The following is a 20,049-nucleotide window of genomic DNA, read 5'->3' on the forward strand; positions in this document are numbered from 1 at the left end:
TAAACCGGGAAGAGGTTGTTGGCAAAAACCTTATCGGATTGTGTATCTACGGAGCGTTATCCACAATGCTAATTGATCAGCATATTTATTTAGAATCGAGCATAATTACAATACGTATATGGTCGGAGATGCTTCCGAAGGGAAGGTGTCTTGGAAACCTGACTTGTTTTTCACTTCGGTCGTTCGGCGGTTTGTAATGCTGCATTGATCAGATGGGGCATATACCCTGAACAACGCGTGAGCCCCGGTGACCTGGAAAATTTCGCTATCGAGAACTTATTTATTTATTGAAACGAAATCTGCACATTTTGTAATCGTAAACATGCATCGGCCGGCAGTAAGCAGCAAATTAAAAGAAAAAACAACAGTAGTTGTTAAATAAAACGAAAAAAGCGAAGATCCGCGATCGCGATGCGATGCGGTTCGATTGGGCTACCGTGTAGACATTGTGATTCGTGTGGATTATTTGGTTTGCTTACTGCACAGTTTTTATTTTCGGCGCGTGATGATGTTGATGATGTATTGGTATACATCACACACCTCGGAGGCGGCAGCAGCTAGAATTGATAGCGCACACTTAGCGTTTCGCGATTGTTTTAGTTCGCTTCAGAGGAATATTACCTTGTGCGAGTATCTCTAGAGAACAGAGAATAGGGTGGATGAAGATTTTTTTTTTCGATTTTTGATATGCTCTTTGAGCATCTTATTACGTGCATTGTAAATTAAAATTTTATTACAACCGACTTTTAAATTTAAGTGTAAGTTTAAAATAAATGAGAGAGCTATTTCATATTTTTTCATTCAAAAGATGATGATGTTTCATATCATTCCTCTACAGAGGTTTGTGTTGGAAGATTTAGCTTGTAGAAAGAAATAAGAAAACCGACTGGTTGTATGTTTGACATGGATTATCAATTAAAAGAACGAGCTAGAACGTGTTGATTTCATGCCATACCATGACATGAAAGCCTTTCCACACCGGAACAATTGGCGACTGAATTGAACCAAATACAAGTGGTGAAAATGTTCGCATCAAGAGCATTCTCGCGAGTAAATACACACATTATTGTCACCAAATCAGATACATGAATTATATTCTGGGTAAAAAATGCAAACACGCTTCTAAAAATCATTACAAATATCTCGAAATATTTGAGACCTTATTTCTGTCTTTGCTTTATTAGGTAGTGTGTTATACAGTGGCAAGAAATTTAATTCTGGTTATGCTACATACAGAACATCAAAGTTCAGTCTTTCAACATAAACTAGAGACGTACATGTGAAACCTTACAAATATTTAACTTCTTCACAACATTCTGTGGATTCATGATGGCAAATTATACGACTGTTCTTTCAGCCACTTTAAAAATTCATGAATGCTTTTAGTTTGTTTGCAATGATTACATTGATTGTGCCAAATCAGAAAACGTTTACGTTTACGTTTTCATAAAATAAAGTTAACGTTAATAACTTTTTTTTGATGCGAACGGATTTTAACGATTTGCGTACCAATCAGAAATTTTCTAAGATTTGTTTGATATGCTATGCATTACAATCCTATAGTCTGTATATGGTTAAATTGATGAAAATTGGAAGCATTCTCATTTCTCCATACATTTGTTCTGTCCATTTGTATGCTTTCCTGAACAGAGCTGTCGATAAGGGGCAACTTATGCAGCCGTTAGAATAGAAACAACGAAAGGGGATAACGAAAAGAGAATATTTGCGAAGTAAACTCCACCCTTGCATAGTAAGTAAGCTGTCGCTAGCGTATAAGTATTGCATCTCCTCTGAGGAAAATTCTCAGAATCTCTCTGTGCCCGAAACAACAATGGTCGCTCATCCTGCTCATTTTGTGTTCTATGTTTCCCCTCGAGTTGTGAACGCTAGCGAATATTTCACTTGAAGTGAATCTGGCATTGTATCGCCAGAGCCAAGGCAAGGCAGGCGAAAAAAGAGAAGAGTGCAAATGATTATAAGTCGCTTCTAGCCATCAGTATTTGGCTTTGAATGTGTTGCTTGTTTTCGTTGCGCGAAATTTAGAACTTGTTCATTTCCTGTACATGTGAATAGCACACCTTCGATACTTTCAGTTGCCATTCGTATTTGCTCTCGTGCGCATCGGCTCTGCTCTGATGCAACAAGCTTCTAGCTTTGTTGACGGTTTTGACTGAGAGTCGAGAAACGATTCCTCATAAACGGTTATTCTCGCGATGTTTCATTTTTATCGCTGCATCTGTGTATCTGTTAGACGCGTGTTTGATGCTTGTTGAATGACGATGCACGGAAGATGCATCTCATTAACTGCTCAGTACAATGCGTACATTGATATAAAGAAACGAATTGCGACATATGACCAATTAGTGTTGTTCCGGCAACGGCAAGAAAGAATCGTTGATTCTCCAAATGATTCTACAAAACCACGTGAGCCATTAAACCTTTTCAGGGCCCCCGGAACTTTTTACTAATTTATGAAATTTCGACGTACCAACAAATTAAAAAAAAATGTAAGGGGTTGTATCTAGGACACGACCGCATATTTTCGAGGTAGAACTACGCAATTATATTATGCAATCCATTTGTTTACCACTTCGAATATTATTTTAGAATGCATCGAAATTTTTGTAATAGATTATGTTCTTCTTTACAAATAAATTTGATGAACGTCCTTTTACGTTTGATATGATGCCTAGGACTACCAAAATATGTGAACGGAAGAATTGTCAAACGATCATTGTATTTTAAACTTCCCTCTTAAATTATTGCACATCTCATGTTTACGTAGTTCTCGAGCCGCGAAAGTTCATTCACCTCTAGTATCTGAAATGACGATTTTCCCAGGCTTCTCAGTTCAAAAGTACGTACAAGAGTACAAAACTACTCAACACCAAAAAGATACTCCCGACTTGCATGTGCTCCCTTGGCCGAGTGGTTAGCGTCATAACTAACATGCCGGGTGTTCGGGTTCGATTCCCGTTCTGATGGGGGGAATTTTTCGTCAAAGAAATTTCCTCCGACTTGCACTGTGATCACGCGTATTCTAGAACATGCCACTCAGAATGCATTCAAGGCGTGTTATTTGGCATAGAAATCTCAACTAAGTACTAATAAAAACGACGCAAGTAATACTACGTTGAGACGGCGAAGTTCCTCTAGGAACGTTAGTGCCATTGAAGAAGAAGAAGACTTGCATGTATTTGCAAAGCGAATTCCCCCACGCACATTGACTTTGAAGTCCGTGTTAGGGAAACACAGCTCGGTAGGAACAAAAATACCCCCGACTTGCATGTATATTTGCAGAGCGGATTTCCACAGGTACATCGATTTTGTAGTCTGTGTTGGGTAAAGTGACCAGATGGTCAGAGGTCTAACGCGGGACACAAAAAACAAAACGTTATGTATATACGTTATGTGAACATAAACCATAGTTTAGCGAGTCTAAACTGATCAGTATTATTTCTTTCTGAGTACCGGCACTCAGTTGTGATTTTTCGGTGGTTTAGATTTTGTTTACGCTCGAAAATCACGATTTAAATTTTATAATTTTCTTCAAATTACCGAATGGAATGCTCGAAAATTCCAATTCATTTTTCATCGACACAAAAAAAATGGACTAATTTCGGATGGCAATGAAAGATAATGTATAGGAACAAATTTTCTTTAAATCTTACGTTTATTAAGTCTACAACAAAAATGATTCAAGGATGTTGATTCGCAGCAGCAGCACTGTCAAGCAACATGATGATTTTTCCATACTGCAGGCTCCACCCCACAGTGAAGGAGTTGGATATCCTGAGGCACTTTGTGTCCGCCAGATATAGCCGATCTGGTATTTACAATATCATCTCTTTGCCGCTCCTTAAGCCGGGAGATCGAAGCAACCGGCCAAACGGTGGAGAAGAACCTGGCCAAAAAGAACATTTTTATGCGGAAGCGTCAGACGAGACCGGCCGTATCTGAGCAGCAGGCAATCACCCAGAAGGAGTAGCTTGAGGTGCTAGCGAAAGAAGTGAAAAACTTCTTTTCGTACTCATAATGAAAGACGAGACGTACTTAATGCTAGAATTCAACGAATGGCAGGGGACCGGGTACTTTACGTTTCCCAGGTAAGCGATGACGTCGAATATATCATTCACATCAAGTTCTCGAAGAAGGCCCTTCTCTGACAGACGTGAAGGGAATGTCCAAGCCGCTCTTCTTTCGAGTCATATGGTTAACGGGGAGATATATAATACGAAGTGCTTACCGGAGTTGGCAAGTTGATGTGGTCTTTATACCGAACCTGGGATCAGCCCATTATGCCAAATGATCACTGGAGGATGGATCGGCTGGAGATAAACATTGTCGCGAAGAGCACCAGCATTCTCAACATTCCCCAGCTGCGCCCGATAGAAAACTTTTGGGCGAATGGCCAAAATAGAGAGACAGAAAACGTAAAATAACACGTCGATATACATCTATTCATCGGCCATGGTTCAGGTTCCGGCCAACTTCCGTAAGACCGCCCAGTGCTTCATTTACGATACTTCATAAAACAAATCTGCCTCTTCCTGTGGAGTATACACTAGTTCTTCCGGCTTATTTAAAACGTTAAGCCCTGACCGAGCTAGGGGACCAAAGATGAACTTTTCGTCTGGCTCACGTTGGTCCCTGCGGATCAATAGGGGATTTTTATGAAAATCATTTTCCAATTTTGTTGCTGTCGCTTCCAGTTGACACTCTCTGAACAAAAAGCCTAATGTCGGTGCGATGAAACTAGCTCAACGTATTAATCTCTGGATGCATTAGAAGCGCTCTTGAGCAGTCTGCCAAATAAAAGATTGTTTTTGAGGTTCATCCATTTAAGAAAATCAACATGATCAAATTGTGATATTGAAATATATTGATATCGCGGGACATTTTCGTTTCTTTTGCCAAATGCAGGACGTTTCGCGGGACGGAATCTAACGCGGGCATTTTGTTGAAATGCGGGACGTCTGGTCAGTTTAGTGTTGGGGCAACCGTTAATCGAGCCAATCAGAACTTGCCAGTTAGGGCTTTTGAATAACGCTTGACATTTTACAGTTATTCAATTGTTCATCTTATAAAAAATAATGTTTTGCTAATTACGATAGACGCGTATAAATATTTCCAATCAATTGATGCAAACATCTTTCCGATCAGTTAAGAAATATTCGAGTTATAAGCATTCGAAATACGGGTAGGGTTTGCACACAAATCGGCAGAACAAATGTATGGGAAAAAAGGAAGTTCTTCCAGTTTTCATACATTTAAACCGTTTAGAGATTAGCGAATTGTAATGTATAGCATATCATACAAATCTTAGACAATTTCCGATTCGATTGGTATGCAAATCATGAAAATTAGTTCACAGTGAAAATAGTTATTAACGTTAACTTTATTTCATAAAAACGTAACCTGTTTTCTGATTTGGCACCCTTCCTGAAAGACGTAGTTCTACGTCAAAAATTCCATTGTCATGTTTAGTTGGAATATGTTTGGTTGAAATATGTGTACTATTTTTACGGGACCCCCTTCCATTTCAAAGAAGGGAGGGGTGTCATACCATCATAGAAACATTTCTCATATTCAAAAACCTTCACATGCCTTCAAACCTTCATTTGGCTCGATTTGATTGATTAGTTTTCGAGTTATGCAGAAATTTGTGTTTTATTTGTATGGTAGCCTCACCTTAGAGAGGAGAGAGGAGTGTCAAACCATCATAGAAACGTTTATCGATCCCTAAAACCTCGATATGCTAACTTTAATTCCATTTGTTTGATTAGTTTTCGAGTTAGGCAGAAATTTGTGTTTCATTTGTATGGCAGCTCCCCTTAGAGAGGGAGGAGAAGTGTCGATTCACCATAGGAACGTTTCGTGTCCCTTAAAACCTTCACATGCCTAATTTGGTTCAACTTGCTTGAATAATTCTCGAGTAATGCAGAAATTTTGTGTTTCGTTTGTATGGCAGCTCCCCCTTAAAGAGGGGGAGGAGTGTTTAACCACCGTAAAAATATTTATTGCACTCTAAAACCTCCATATGCCAAATTTGGTTTCATTTGCTTGATTAATTCTCGATTAATGCAGAAATTTGTGTTTCATTTGTATGGCAGCCCCCCCTAAGAGAGGGGGAAAGGGTCTCAAACTATCATAACAACCTTCCCCGACCCCAAAAACCATTACATATCAATTTTCGTGTCGATCGGTTCAGTAGTTTCCGAGTCCATAAGAATCAAACAGAAAGACAGAAAGATGGAAAGGCAGAAAGACAGAAAGACAGACAGACATCACTCCATTTTTATATGTATAGATTATTTGAGATTTCTATGCCGAACAACACGCCTTGAATGCATTCTTTTGGCAAGCTCTAGAATACGCGTGACCACAGTGTGAGACGGAGGAAATTTCATTGATGAAAAATTCTCCTGACCAGAACGGGAATCGAACACGAACCCCCGGCATGTTAGGTGTGACGCTAACCACTCGACTTTTTCAAGTTTGGAAGCAAAAAAAAGTCGCGCGGGGCGAAATTTGGAGAATACGGTGAATTGGGGCAGCAGTTCGTAGCGCAATTCGACCAATTTGGCCGTGGGAACGGCGGAATTTCCTTTTTTTTAAATCCGCGGACACGCCCGCTTCCACACACGGTCAAAATAAAACTACGATTTCGATTCGGCTGAAATTTTGACAGAAGCCGTTTACGAGAATGTACTACTCGATAAGTAAACTCTCTTGCGATACTGACACCATCGGGCGATGAGGTTAAGTACTTATCGGACCGCCCTCGTAGATGGTTTAGCCCCGCAGCATATTTGTTCATTTTTCTCGACACCCGCCAACGATAGTCTCCGAAAATTCATTTCGTAATAACTCACCCAAAAAAATTCCGATATAGTATCGTAACGAAAGGAAACAAACTGCCGGAAATTTAACTCGTGTAGTGACCGCTCGGGTTAAAATTTTCCTCGAATTCCCAGTTTACATTTCAATTAAACTCAAATTAAGGGGGTATTCTAGTGTAGAGACACGAATTTCGGACGTTTTTTCGAGCTCCGTAAAAATATAACAAAGAATATCTTTACTATCTATTATATCATTATTTGTTCATCTATCTTTTAAAAATAAACAAAAATTGAACGTAGAAAAAAAATTTATAACAAGAATAGTTAAGAGCTGATAAAGTGAGAGGGTTCAAAAAAAGTTGTGTCATGGCGTACACGATTCCAGCTCTTCTGGTTATCTGAAACAAAAAAAAATCGAACAGATTCTGAATCAGTAAAGATTCCGCTATCGCATGAACCTCGGACAAGTCAAAAAGTCTTTTTTGACAAAATGATGGCCGTTTTAAAAACAAAATGCGGTTCAAAACGCTTTTTCTTACGTTTCCCGATTTTTAAAAAATAGTGAAATTTTAAAAATGTCGTTTTTAGAGGTTCATGCGATAGAGAGATGTCTGCAGATTGTATCCATATAAATCGGATCAGTAGAATTCGAGAAAAACGGGTTGAAGTTCATTGTTATGGCGGTACCAGGTTATATACCGCATCACTAAAATGGATCTAGCTCGGTAAATAATAGGATTTTCGATAAGTCCTTTCTAGGGTATGTTCTTGTATGCCTAAACTACAGAAATATGAAGGAAAACATTTTTGATTTTTTTCAAATTTCTAGACTAGAATACTCCCTTAAGCAAATAAAAATATTGCCTTACGTTTAGTAGGTTATGTACACTCGCTTCCCGTTATTAAAAAGAGTTTTCTGGTTCTATTTATATAAATTTTGATATATGTTATATATTATAATGTATGCATTACATCAATATACCTACAATCGTTTTTTGATAATTCCACTACAGAACTCTTTTTACTTTCATCGACTATTTCAATAACTTTTAAACAATCTTTTCATCTACAATAACAATGGCTAACTGTTCTCGTATATCAGATGTCACGTTGTATTGTGAAAATGATTACGATGCGTACAATTGTACATTGTAATCAACTTCACAACGCAACGCGCTGCTGCCTCAATGTTGTCGATAAGTAGGTGCGGTGATCAACGAATGTTGTACGCAACAATTCTCTTTTTGAATAGTGTGCCCACAAATCACGGAAAAAAATCATATGGCACATAAAACTGGCACTCGAGTAGGAGAAAAAAAAAGTTCCGGTTGCAGTGCATTTATTATTTACACCATCACTGTATAAAGAAAAGCTCGGAAGCTACATTGCAGACTGATAAATATTTTAAAAAGAATAATTAAGCGTAGAGTACAACAATATCATATTTTTAAACCAACTGGAAACCCATCACCATTTTCTTATTTATCTAAACTAAGAATATCCAACCAATTAAAAAAACAATCCGACTATGCAATTTTTCATTTAAACAATTTTTTTCAAAATCATCAAGCTTATGTGCTAGCAGTTGCAAAAATAAAACATGATTGTATCGATTCAAATCCTATCTTTCCGATCATTGTGAGTGACTCATCGATCAACTTCGAAAGTTTCCAACATTGGTATGATTGATATAAAAGTCCACCCGGAATGTTATTTCCCCAATTTGCATACACTGTATGGGGTTCAAACTTTACCATGCGTCACTGTGCTCATAAGATCAATAGAAGTTACGGTAACTGATTTGAATGATTGCAAATAATCGTTCAAGAATAAGTGAACCGAAGCGCTGTCATGGGTCAGAATATGATTCTGAGAATCATTCACCGGGAATTCCTCAATATTCATAATTTGAAAATAACAAATATCTTCCCACTAATTTTAAATTTCAACACCAACTCATCCACCCTAAAATGTCTGTTCGAGACATCGAGAAAAGTACCTTATCAGCGCAAAAAACGAGAGCTAATAGCGCGCGGTTCACCTTTTTTTTGCGCTGTGATAGTAGGTGCCGTTGAGACACAAGCCGGGCGGGCAAACACAATTACACGACGACGACGACGACGTCGACTATGGCGACGTTAACAACCACAAGCAGCAGCAGCAATAGCAACGATCCAACCCAACCAAACCAACCAACCAACCATCGAAGCATTTCATAATGAACGACTCGCTCAGGCCGGCTATGGTTGCGCGCTGAACCCTCGCGCCTCGATCGATTAGACCCTGCCGCATGGAGCTGAGTTCAAGCGCAGCTCAGTAGTATTTCGGCGGTCGGCGGAACGACGACGCGGTTTCGGTTCGCCTGGCGCAGTTTCGCTTATTTTCTTTATTTTTGATTTTCCGCGTTCCTACGCGAGACGCGTAACGCACGCCGTTTGTTACCATAGTTAGTTTAGCTTTTTTTGTTTGTTGGTTTAAATTTTAATATTTCGGTAAAACAACGCCGAACTAACACACACTTTTTCGATGCTGGGAATCGATTCGAAGTGAGTTAGCAGCACTTTTCGCAGCGGTTTTGTGAATGTGTTCAACAGTTATCACACCTTTGGCCTGCAACAATAACTCTGAATTGTGTTTGTGTACTTAGTGATTCGAGTTGCGAAGGTACAACTTCAACCCCTTTTCCGCGCCCTGATAAAAGGGGACGAGTTTCTTATCAGTGACTGTGTATTCTGAGCAGCGAGCTTCTTCTTCTTGCTCTTTCCACCCGTTTCTGTGTGTGTGGTCCAAAGGCCTGGATAACCATCGCGGCTCCAGTTGAGGCGAAGGTGTGGTACCGCGTGGAAGGTGCTTTGAGTGTTGCCGATCTTCGGATTGATCATCTCTAGCGAAAAAAAACCGAATCCTCTTCTTTCAGCAGGCCACAATTGATGATAGCTGTGCGAATATAATCTGAGTTTATTAATCACCAAGTGGCGTGAAAAGTGAAAGAACAAAGATCCATCATCAGTGTTATGTAAGAGCAAAACCATTGCAATAGTGAAGTGATTTCAGCAGGCAAAAGAAAGTGAAACAAGCAGTTTGCGAATATCTGTGAGAAAGTGCTTTATTAAACGGAAGAGAGTGAAAAAAACACACACGACAAGAAATGTCTTCATCGGGGCAAAATTGCCACACTAGTGGATGAATGGATCTTGATCCCGCTTGCTCGAAGAGTGGAAAAAAAATGTGTCTCTGTGCTAGCGCTGATAATCTTGGATCACGATAACACTGTGAAGAGCCGTATCCAACCGATTCTACGGTATAAAGCAAGTGATTTAGGTTACTGACGGTGGAAGGCAAAAAAAATCCGCCGCATCTGGCAATCCAGCCCCAAGCGAAGACATCTGAGAAATCTACGCACCCGGATACTGGGTGACTACGCGTGGGATTTTCCGGGCACTAGCCATTATTGAAAGTCATCGCTGGAGGATCGACGTGCGTTGGTTCGGTTCTGAATTTCATTAGGTAAGCGTGTTATTTTTCATAAACATAAATATAATTAGAAATTATAACTTGAGCAACTTTATTTACATTCATATGTGTTGGTAATATGACATAGCATTGGCTCAAATTGGGTTTCGAGTAGAGAACTAATCTAATGTAAAAAAAAACAATCAAAGAAGCCGTGTAAAAAATAGTAAATATACCAAACAATAAATTTGAAGAAGCTGAGAAATATTAATTGAAATGGATAGCACGGCAATAAATTCTCAATCGATGGCATAATCACACGGCTCTGGAAGATGAGATGACATAACGTTTCAATCAGACTTATCTGGAAGAATATCGGAATCGCTTCCAACACATCAAACTGTTGACGCCATTTGTGATTGGCTGTAACCTGCCGATTGATAATTGATTTATGTATCACTAACTGTAACCGGCGCGAGCCTTCAAGAACGTTCAAAAAAATTTCCTGTGAGACACATTCTTCCTTCTTCGAACTCCAAAGCTTGTGAGTCTCAGGGTCACAAACAACCACACCACACCAAATTGTTGATTGTGGTTGACAAAACATACTTCGAAAAATCAAATGGCCAAAATACTACATCAATATTCGCTTTTCGGAACCTTGTTCAGTGTTCCTGAATACATAATAATCGACATTTTTCTTGCCGTTTATCCGTCTATAAACTCGAAAACGGCTAATCTAGAAAACTTCCAAACTCACGGCCTTGAATAAAGACATTTTCGACGTTCTGCCGCCGTGAAGATTTTTTTTTTCATATTCCCCATGGATAGAATGAAATGCACGATGAATAGCTACGTCTTTTTCGCAGTAATATTGTAATCCACTGTTTCTTTCGGTGGATAAACTTTAAGAAGCACAAATTGGCCCAATAACAACGTAGGATAATTTAACGCGTTTAGATAATGCTTGACATTTTACAATTATTCAATTGGTTATCTCAAAAAAATATTTATACAGCCATTCCATGCCAAACCGATATAGTAGTACTCAGATTTTCGTGTATTGTTCCTCATCGAACATAATTAGATTCTTATTTGTTTATTGTTTCATTAGCGTGCCCATTCCCATTTTAAGGTAGTCCGAAATAATGTTTTCCCCTTTTTCCAAAAATACCTATTTTTCGAAATCCACTTTCAAATATTCATAATTCAACTTTTCCCTGTTAATGTTCTCATTTTTCGATGTCTGGATGACTTGTTGTAAATTGTAAGGACATTTCATATCTATTTTTTCAAAAATTTTTAACAAAATAGACTTTAGAGAAAAATGAATTTTAATTTAAATTTTTTTTTAATGAACATTTTTTTATATGATTGATATTCTTTAATGAAACAGCAAATAATTTCCTACATTTTATTCTCTAATCAATATTTTGTTGGTTTTATATCTTTGGGATGATTTTTTTTTTAAATTATGAGTTTTTTAATTTTTTTTCTAAATATCTTAACTCAAATACTATAAGACCAACAAAAAATTGGTCAGAGAATGAAATGTATGAAATTATTTATGTTTTTATAAAAAAATATCAAACAAATTTTTAAAACATGATTTCATTGAAAAAACATTGAAAAAAACCAATACAGGGAAAGAGTTTTTTTAACAACAACTTCTTTTATGTTTTCTTCGAAAAATTACTATTCACGTTCGTAACATTTTTATGTATAAACTAGCTGCCCGGCAAACTTCGTCCCGCACAAAATTTGTTTTTTGTAATCAATACCTTCAAACATTCACGTTTTCTCACTATGAGCAAGTTCATGGGTCCAATAGATGAACTGTTCATTGATTGATCTTCTAATCGACCCCGTTGAATTTACCTTTTACTATAACATTTCTAGTTTTTCTAACAAAACTCATCATTATAATATCAGATTATTTCCAGACACCCTCGAGGTCTGCTCTTATCAACACATCTGGCGATCCTTGTTTTTTGGAATAGATAGAATGAGTGCATTTCATTTCATCAAGGAGTGCGTTTCATCACATTAAAATCCATTTCCAGTTTAGAACAAAGATCAATTTCGCTAGCGCAAACATCAAATGAACTAACAGCACTTGTCACTATGTAATTGAAAAACATATGGGAATTTAATTTTCAGAATTTTCCCTTTTTCCTTTAGAGTCTTCCGAAAATTTTCAATTGTCATGTTTGGTTGGAATATTTTTGTTTGAAATGTGTAATATTTTTATGGGACCCCCTCTCCATTCCAGAGGAGGGGGGGGGGGTGTCATACCATCATAGAAAAATTTCTCATACCCTTAAGCCCTCACATCCCGAATTTTTATTTATTACATCCTAAACCCTTAAAGAGGGGGGTGGAAAGTCTAACCATCATGGAAACATTTATTGCACCCTAAAACCTCAATATGCCTAATTTGGATTCATTTGCCTGATTATTTCCCGAATAATGAAGAAATTTGTATTTAATTTGTATGGCAGCCCCCCCCCCCTTAGAGAGGGGGGAGGGGTCTCAAACTGTCACGAAAACCTTCCCCGGCCCCAAAAACCCCTAAATACCAGTTTTCATGTTGATCGGTTCAGTAGTTTCCGAGTCCATAAGAATCAGACAGACAGACAGACAGACAGAAATCCATTTTTATATATATAGATCATCACGATTTACATGTTCTGCAAACTTTTTTCCTATTTATTTTTCTGTCGAAAATATGTCAAGCGCGAGAATTTACTCACAAAAATGTTACGAGAAAAACATGACATGTTCAGGAGTTGAAATTCAATTTTGAGAAAAATGAATTTGAATTTTTAAAATATTTTTTTTTCAGTGTAATTTACCATCTTTTGACCAGAATTTTTTAGATATGATAGTTTTTGAATCACAATTTTTAGTAAAAAAAAAATAAATTAGTTGCTTTTCAAAAAGTAGTCTAATTCTTTTCCGAATATTTCAAGTATGCAAAGTTGCTTAAATAACCAAGGTCTTTACACCCACATCGTTTCACTGATAAAAGGGGAAAAATAATTTGTCGGACCATCGGTTTACTTTAAAAAAAAATTGGATTGGTTATGTAAAAAAAACCCTTTGTCCCGAACCTATGTAAACTATAAATAAATCAAATACTATCACTAATTAAGAAAAACAAAATCCATTTTTTTTCTCTTAGATGTAATATATTTTCAAAGAAAACTAGCTCATTGACTTTAACTTGATATGTTGGTCATCTCAATCGGTCCAATAGTTAAAAAGTTAAGAATTTTTGAAAAAAAAATCATTTTCATAAAAGGGGACAAAATTCATTTTTCGGACCAAATTGAAACAAAATGGAGATGGGAACCATATTGAAAAAATAAAAGAAAATACAGGTCGAATGTTTTGTGATAATTTTCACAAAAATCTGAGAACCACATTATTGGTTTGGCGTGGAATGGTTGTAGACATATATTTATTGTGATAGATGCGTAGAAAGACTTCTAATCAAACAAACACCCCTCATTTTCTAGGTGTGTTCGTGCAGAACAATTTCTTTATTTTAATTTTGACGTTTGCTCTTCAGTTTTCAAAACGGCGTTCAAGCAAGGGGAACTAATGCTTGAGAATGTTACTCGCGCAAAGCTTCTCGTACAGAAGTTGACATCTTTGGACCTCAAGCAGCTTCCGAGATAGGAGCTTTACACGGCGGTGGGAAGGGGAAAGATGGCAGAAATCTTGGAGACCATGAAACTATCCAAGTTTTAAAAAATACCTGGTTTGGTAGACCAAGTACAACTGCGGCTGGAAAAGCGATATTTTCAGCAAAGGAATTGTATGTCGGTAATAACGTCACAATCTTCCCAACACCTCAGAGCTCCGCCCTATACAGAGATATTGGGTAATCGTAAACCCGAAAAGTGCTGATGGTTCGCGTTTTTTTTAAGAACCAGTTTAAGATGATTGATGGACGATTCATTGTTGACCTCGCGAGAACAATACACAAGCTAGCCATATACCGCAATTTATTTCACTATGTCAATCCCCGAAGTGTACATCGCGAACTTTATCGCGGTGGTTTTATCATCCACGACATTATCGTCACTCCAAGGGGCCTTTACTCTTGAGCTTTAATAGAATGGTGTCTGCTGGAGCGGAAGTGTATTAAGAAATAATGCTTTGAATCATAAAGGCTTTAAATTTTCTCGTTTTATTCGCCTCTAGTCTTAAAAAATATCAATTTTGAAAACTTAACGTTTCGCAATTCCTGACATTGAGGAAGATCATTTGCAAGGCTTCACTGCTGGCTTAAGAAATGTAAATTCTGGTTTATTTGATAGAGGCGAATGAATTGCAAGATTTAAAGCCTCTTTAATACAAAAAGTAAAAGTAAATGCTTTACTTTAAATCACGAATGACTTTTAGGGAAACCTTTTTTTGTGCTATTTTTCTGTGCAACTCTTATGTGCGGTACATGAAAAAGATAATATTTGATTAAGTTATCAGCTATTTATTTTTTTATCATTGGTATGTATTTCATCGCAATACATAGGTGCTGGTGTTAGTCAGTCACCAGTTGTATGCTTTGTTTTTTTTTTGTTTAAATTTCTGTTTCAAAGTCTTGTTGAAGGGAGCCAAAAGTTAATTTTATGATTTGCGCAAGTGAGTACCTATGTCACTTAAGGTAAATGATTTTGGTTTGTCCAGTCGAAAATATGATCATGGTTTGTCAACTTTTTTGAATGCTCTAATTCAGCGCTTATGTGTCAAATAAAGTATACGAATGTTTCAAAACACATAAATAAAATTGTCTTTTTCATGATTTACAGTAGTTTTATAGTATATTTTTACGGAATCACATGTTTTAGAGAATTATAAAATACACTTTCTATTGGTGTCAATGCACCCTTTATTCGAGCTAAATTTAAATCGATCATCAGATGATTGTTTGGCACGTATTCAGACCTTTTCTGGATTCTAACACTTACAAATATTGTAAACAACATACTTGCACTCCATTTGTATCAGATTTACATAGCTAAACCATTAAATTGATGCATTTTGATGAACTCAATTCTGATCATGAGTTGTCCAATTCAATAATGTTATTTTGTCCATATGATTTCTATGGCAACCGCTTGGCGCGCTGTAGTTTGTTGTGTCCTTTGCACATAGCAGAAATAAAGTTTCTCTGTGTTGAGTGTGTTGAGGATAACACTTTTAAAATGCCCAAGAAAAGGCAATACTCTGAAGAAAGACTAAATTATGAATGGATAAATATGATGACAGTAAACTCAACATCTACTTGTGAATTGTAATGTTTTCATTCAAAAATGGTGATTTCTAAAACCGGACAAACCATGATCATTTTTTGGGCAAACCATGATCAGAGGTGGTCAAACCATGATCATATTTCCTCTTTAGGGAAAATCGTTTAAAAACATAAAAAAATGAATAATTTCAACACTTTATGGTAGTATTAGCAACTAGAGACTTGGGGCTTGTCAACAAACCCAAATTCGTATCGATTATGTGTGATTATCATGAAGAAAAATCGATTTGTATTTACTAGTTGCGTAAAAACACCCCAAATCGGACAAACCGAGATCATTTACCCTTTAAAGTGGAAAAAAATAAAAATAAAAATTATAACGCATGTTTCAATTTCTAAATCCTATAAAAATTGAAGTCCACGTTACACACTTCCACGATCCTGGACCATCACTATAAGATTCATTTCAAAGCGTAAATTGAAGTTCGGTCACAACTGACAGGGTGAAGAAAGCAAGTTTTCATCTGAATATTTCACCTTGTTTTTTTTTCGTTGCTCACGATTTGTTCTTGTTCCGCGCTATATGAATGTACTAATTATTAGAAAATTTTCCACGTCCGGTTGATCCCCTCGGTTGGCTCCTTAGGTTACCTAGGAATAACCTCCGCTTTGCATTTTCGGATATACAGTGGTAGACATTCGTTTAGCCGTTTCCTCAATATTTTTAAAAATAAGTCAATTCTTTGTACAGTATTGCTCATTAAAGACGATTATTGTTTATTTTCATCGAATTCATTCTAAAAAAAAGTATAAACTCACTTTTTTTGTTTTCTAAGTAATTCAAATAAGTGGAATCAGGGTGGACATTCGATTAGCCGCATCCTAAAATTGCAATACAAGAAAGTTTGTGCGGCAAATTTCGAGTCCAATCGATAGCTAATATTTAGTATATCCACCTCCATTTCGGATCACTTTGAAAACTCGACAAAGTAACTTTGGTGTTCCCATTTGTTGGTCGTTATAAAGGGTGTGTCACATCAAATTGCATCACGGAAAAAACGCTGTATAAATTTAATTTTTAGGAATTATATCTTCAGCTTTCCCTTATAATCAGATAAGAGTGTATAGATCACGTTGGCCATGCTTCACTGTCAATTTTTCGTAAATTTGGAAAAATGTCGTCGTGAATTAATCCTGTGCACTCATTTCGAGAACCCGGAGTTGTCACATCGGGACATCGGTAAGATGCTAAGAATCGTCCAATCCACGGTCAGCAGAGTACTAAAACGATACTTCGAGAACCTAACCAACGACCGGAAGGTGAAGAACGGCAAAAATGGATGCTCCGTCAGTGAAAAAGTTCACAAGCGCGTAGTTAAGCAGTTTAGACGTGATCCGAGAAGTTCGGTCCGGGATGTCGCCAATAAGCTGAATTCGTCAAGTTCATTCGTCCAGTGACCCAACCAGCGGGAGGGTCTGCGTACATACAAGGTTCAGAAGGCTCCTAACCGCGACGAAAGGCAAAACATGGTGGGGAAGACGCGAGCCCGGAAGCTTTACACCGAATTGCTGACGAAGCCGCATTGCCTGGTAATGGACGACGAAACCTACGTCAAAGCGGACTTTCGTCAGCTGCCGGGCCTGTTGTTCTTCTCCGCAGAGGACAAATTCATCGTTCCGGAGGAGATTCGCAAGCAGAAACTATCCAAGTTTGCCAAAAAGTACATGGTGTGGCAGGCGATCTGCTCTTGCGGAAAGCGGAGCGCCCCCTTCGTGATAAACGGGCAGGTTTACCTTAAGGTGAAGGTGGAAGCTAGCCACAAATGGCTGCCACAATGGCGCTCATTTCTTTCATCTCCGTTCCTCACCCCTCGCCCGAAAATCAATAATTGCGCGAAACTATGTGAAGAAAATGATCGTTTTCGCACACTTCCCATGAAGTAATATCAACCAAAATCTAATCGATTACTCACAAGATATTAAATTTTCATCTGCTGTCGCACTGTATAGTGAAAAACGTCGGAAAACTCGAGCAAGTGCTCTGAAAGTTAAATTTTCATTTTTCAATCTTCGGCAATGGTTTTGTTTGTATTGGTGAAAGCATCGTTATTTTTTCGACACTGATGCCAGACAACATCATCGAAACAGCTATCAAAACCACTCAATAAAATGTTATTCCTGAGTCATAGCCTTTCATGTCATGAAAATCAATAGAATAAAATAGTGTTGATATGAATACAATCATTGTTTTTACGTTTAATGGGTCTACAATGTAAGTTTTAGCAACTTTAATATTGGGTAAGAAAATTGTATTGCAGAGCTCGGAACACTGCCACGGCTGCCTATGCTTTCAAAAACAATAAACGGAAAAGTATTACATTCAATCAAAATGTCTCAGCCAACGAAGAGAAGGGTTAAAGTTCTCCAACGTGAATATGTGAAAACAATACGACCAACGAAGGGAAATATTGAGGAATTATCAGCATCGAGTTACTATGCGGTAGAACTTGTTAATATCAAAAGAGCCCCAATTCGCATGTGTTATAAATTTGCACATGTTACGCTCGCGTATAATCAGAATTTTACTTCATATGCAAAAATACCCCTTCTATATATTTATGTTTGCAATTGGCATGGTTCATCGGAATATATCGTTCATACATTTAACTTCAGTATTGAATTGTTATTTTTTTTTCAAATGTATTCAAAGACTCGTGTCAATGAAGCGCCACACAGTCTGATAAGTGAATTGATCTATTTACATGTGCTTTGCTCTTCTCTCACAAACACTATTACCCCATTTTTACACGTGGTTTTACCTATACTACTACAATGGCTAGCTTCCACCTTCACCTTAAGGAGTGCCTACAGAAGCGCTTACTACCACTATTGAAGCAGCACGAGGGCCCGACCATCTTCTGGCCGGATCTCGCTTCGTGCCACTATTCAAAGGACGTGTTGGAGTGGTACGAAGCCAACGGGGTCACCTTCGTGCCAAAGGAAATGAACCCGCCCAACGCGCCGGAGCTTCGCCCAATAGAGAAATATTGGGCGATTATGAAGCAGGCCCTCCGGAAGAACCCAAAAGTTGTCAAATCGGAGGCGGACTTCAAGAGAAAATGGATTTGTGTTAAAAAAAAAAACTACAACCTGACGTTGTACAGAACCTTATGGACGGGGTAAAGAGGAAGGTGCGAGCATACGGGCTTGGGCTCGAAGTATGAATAAAAAGAAAATGCCAAAAGTTGTTTAATAGTTTTTATTTTACTGTCTAAAATTTTCAAAAGGATCGGTCTACTGGGCGAATTTCTACAGCGTTTTTTCCGTGATGCAATTTGATGTGACACACCCTTTATCCCATATTTCTGGCACTATTTAAAGAAATTCCGTACCACTTTCTCAGATAGACCAATTTTTGTTACGATCGAGCGATTAGAAAACTTTTGTTCACTGAATATCTTTATTATTTTCCGCCCCTCTTCCGCCAATAGAATACCTTTTGTCATTCCTTTAAATTCTACGTAAATCACTAATCTGACCAACTTCCTCCGTTGCACATCTAATATTTATCTTGTAAATTGTACATTCCCAAGTATTTTTTTCAAAAAACACAGATAAAAGCTTGGTGATTATGCGAAAACTCGATTCTTATGCCTTGCGGCTAAACGTAGGTCTCGGGAAAAAACGACGTTTGAATGTTTATATACACCAATAATCCACCGCCTTGTGTATGTGTGATTGTGACGCACGTCCTTTCAATAAAAATGACTTTAATATACTATCACTAGAATAAAAAGAAATATAAAGGCGTGTACAATTGGCGTAGTGCATTTTGACACTACAAACATCGGCGTGTACAATTGGCGTAGTGCATTTTGACACTACAAACAACTTATAATAAGTGGGAATTTCTGTTTAAATAAACATCCTGTCCAAAATATCATAATAAATTCAGTCAAACATGGCATCGTTCCGAGAGTGACAATGCCGGTACAAAGACTCGAAATCGTTCAAATATTGACACTGCCGGTGTGCTCCAAGATGTGACTATCAGTGTCACAATATTTGAACTTCAGCCATCGTCCATTCACTTGTCCATAATCTCGTTTATTGATACACCATACACAGTTTATCACTCTATTGAAACCAGATGTCGGTTGGAGAAATAAAAACCCGAGCCGAGAAATCGGCTTCTGTGGAAACCGACAATGCAGTGATCCTCAGTTGCCCGTCTTGCCCACGTGCATCTCATTATCAGCTTGAACCCGCAAACTCGTCCTCATTGGAAAAGCAAACAATTTATGGACTCGATCGGTTACCAGTTTGTCATCGCTCGTCAAACTGGTTCGATCTGTGAGTTGGGTGCTGCTGGGAAGACTCACGTTTCATGTCATCGGCCCGCGGAGAAAAGTGAAATAATACATCGAAGGAAGAGACAAAGTGGTGAGGTCCTGCTCCGTTCCAGACCGGTACCTTGCGATGATTCGTTATCGG

At 37.8% G+C, this 20,049-nt stretch overlaps 1 protein-coding gene across 17 annotated transcripts in view; it reads left to right on the forward strand.

The window, feature by feature from the left end:
- LOC129767644 (protein windpipe) overlaps positions 1–20,049 on the forward strand; it is a 187,511-nt gene that overhangs the window by 107,450 nt on the left and 60,012 nt on the right. For 6 of the 17 annotated variants that reach the window (XM_055768738.1, XM_055768742.1, XM_055768737.1 and 3 more), the window contains one exon: positions 9,760–10,349. The gene's annotated coding sequence lies outside the window, so the exon portion shown is untranslated. The other 11 variants (XM_055768740.1, XM_055768744.1, XM_055768736.1 and 8 more) reach the window with 9 other exon arrangements.

This window comes from Toxorhynchites rutilus, chromosome 2, assembly GCF_029784135.1.
Source record: "Toxorhynchites rutilus septentrionalis strain SRP chromosome 2, ASM2978413v1, whole genome shotgun sequence".
In the NCBI taxonomy this organism is placed as follows: Eukaryota; Metazoa; Arthropoda; class Insecta; order Diptera; family Culicidae; genus Toxorhynchites; species Toxorhynchites rutilus.